The sequence below is a fragment of the Dipodomys spectabilis genome, unplaced genomic scaffold (assembly GCF_019054845.1).
Source record: "Dipodomys spectabilis isolate Male_0828 unplaced genomic scaffold, ASM1905484v1 ptg000373l, whole genome shotgun sequence".
Taxonomy (NCBI): domain Eukaryota; kingdom Metazoa; phylum Chordata; class Mammalia; order Rodentia; family Heteromyidae; genus Dipodomys; species Dipodomys spectabilis.
In genome coordinates this window covers 2,180,579-2,183,080 of record NW_024871050.1, presented here as the reverse complement: position 1 = coordinate 2,183,080, position 2,502 = coordinate 2,180,579, and the positions used below count along the sequence as shown (strand labels likewise).

At 46.9% G+C, this 2,502-nt stretch overlaps 1 pseudogene; it reads right to left on the bottom strand.

Annotated features, from left to right (window-relative positions):
* Positions 1 to 1,272: 1,272 nt before the first annotated feature.
* LOC122096434 lies at positions 1,273 to 1,998 on the bottom strand (annotated as a pseudogene).
* Between the last annotated feature and the right edge of the window lie 504 nt (positions 1,999 to 2,502).

The window sequence follows — 2,502 nt, the reverse complement described above, 5'->3', positions numbered from 1 at the left end:
TCTCCGCGAGGATTCTGGGTGTTGACGTCACTTCCGACAGGCGAATACCGCGGAGCGCGCCAGTCACTTCCAAGAGTGTTCCCGCCCGCCCAGAAGTGGAGGGAGGAGGAGGGTCTGGAGCGGTGCGGAAATATCGCGAGATATACGAGGGACTGCCCGAACTTTGGCGCGAGCGTGGGTCCTGGACCAGAACCCTAAAGGGTCGGCTTGCTGTCTTTCATCTACGAACACACACACACACACACACACACACACACACACACACACACACACACACGCACAGCGCCACTTCCGGCTTTTTATAATTAGTTTACGGGAGATGAGCCTCACGGACTGTGCTGCCCAGCCTGGCTGCCTCCTGAGTAGCTAGGATTACAGGCCTGAGCTACCTGCGAGATACATTTATCTTGAAGTTCAAGGCTACCTCGGTGCCTGTCTGCTTCGGCTAATCAGTGCTCCTAAAGCTTGCCTCCTTTTCAAACCTCAGAATGACACCATGACTACCCTTAAAGTTCAATTCTCCATGGCCAAACTGATTAGCACATCTTTCTCCTATATATAATCCTCTCCTGTTTTTGCAGCATTTGTTAAAATTGGCTTCAGAGTGTGAATTTCTCTTTTGGCCCAGGGTAATGTGCTTTTCTGCAAACTTTCTGTTTCTTCTTTTGTGTGTGCTCATATTTTTTTCACTAAAAAGCTGGTGCTCTACCACTTGGAGCCACTGCTCCACTTCTAGAGCTAGGATGGCAGGCATGAGACACCAGTGAGCCGGCTAGTGACTGGGTTTAAATATTCCCATTATTTCACTAGTTGGATTTACATTAGGAGTAAAATTTGTCTTCCTCACTTCCCCTATTCTATTGCAAATTGCCTGTAAACACTAATTTGCAAACTCATAAAAATGATGGAATTTCACTTTCTCCAGCTGCTACACAACCTGGAATAAAGAGGTAAGAAAATTCTGGGTTGAGTAACAGAAAAGATGAAAGGGATAAGGTTAGGGATTGTACTGTTGGTTCAAGCCTGTAATCCTAGCCACCCTGAAGGCTGAGATCTGAGGATTGAAGTTTGAGGCCAGCCCAGGTAGGAAAGTCTATGAGACTCTTACCTTAATTACCTGCCCAAAATGACAGAAGTTGGCTAGGTACTGGAGGCTCACACCTGTAATCCTAGCTACTCAGGAGACTGAGATCAGAGGATCGAGGTTAAAAGTCAGCCTGGGCAGAAAAATCCCCATGAGATCCTTTTTTTTTTTTTTAATACACCCAAATTTCTTTTATTGGGGGTAGGAGGGAAATGAGCCTCTGGGGGCATGCCTGGGGCCCTCACTGCACAGCTTGTTCATTGGCACTGCCTCCGGAATCCTGAGGCTTCACCACATCTGGAAGCTCTGGTGGGCTGGAGAAGGGCTCGATGCGCAGGGCCTCAAAGGCTTCATCTTTCAAATTTCTAAGATTTGGGCAGGGCTGAGGCAGGATGGATTAGATCACAAGCTTTGTTGATATGACTCCGGAGTTAATGTCCCAGCTAGTAACCAGACCACTTCAGATTCTTTAACTTATCTAAAAATGGGCGCAGTACAGGTCTCAGAAATGCACTGTACAGCCATGCAGTCTGGCTCCAGAAGCTACTTCAAAGCCTAGCCAGGCCCATGGGACTGCCTCAGCATCATCATCTTCGAAATGAAAACTAATGCAGTACTGGTTGTCCTGAGCTGCCTGGAAGGCTAAGCCCACTGTGGCTGGGGCCTGTGGCCGTGCTGTCTGGCAGGTGAAGCCACACTCGCCCAGCGTTTTCCCATAATCTAGAAGCTGGTCGTCCTTGTAGAGCCGCTGCTCGTCCGGTGGCCGCTTGAAGGATGCCCTCGACAATGCGCTTCAGTTCGAACACGGTGCTCTACTCCTTGGCGTCTGTTAAGATGGTGGTCTTGTGGTGCCGCTCCTTGGCGTCTGTGAAGATGATGGTCTTGTGGCGCCGGATCATGAGGAACACATCCATCCTGGTGGCTGCTTCTGGCTCGATGCCCCCCATGAGATTCTTATCTCCAATTAACTGCTCCAAAATCAAAAGTGGACCACTAGCCTTGAGCAAAAAGAGCTAAGGGATAGTAGGCCCTAAACTCAAGCCCCAGGACTGGCAAAAGGGATAAGGGAATCTAGAAGCATGCTTCAGTTTGGCTGTATCCATAATCCATCACAGTCTCAGAAACAAAAACAAACAAAAAAAAGACCAGATTGGGTGAGGGACATGAATGGAAAAATGAGATGAAGGAACTATAAATATACTAGTATATGAATCCAATACTGTTCTGTCTAGTCTCAATAACAGTGCCATTTGCTAGAGTGAAATCTTATCATATACTTACTTGTGTTTATATAGGCCACTGTTATGCTGGTTATGGAAGAAGACCTCATTGGTTATTCTTTAAGTGAATGAATGCTTACAGAAAGTAAAATTATTTTCCTACATGTTGTTTAGCATTGTTTTCCCAAAATGAAATTG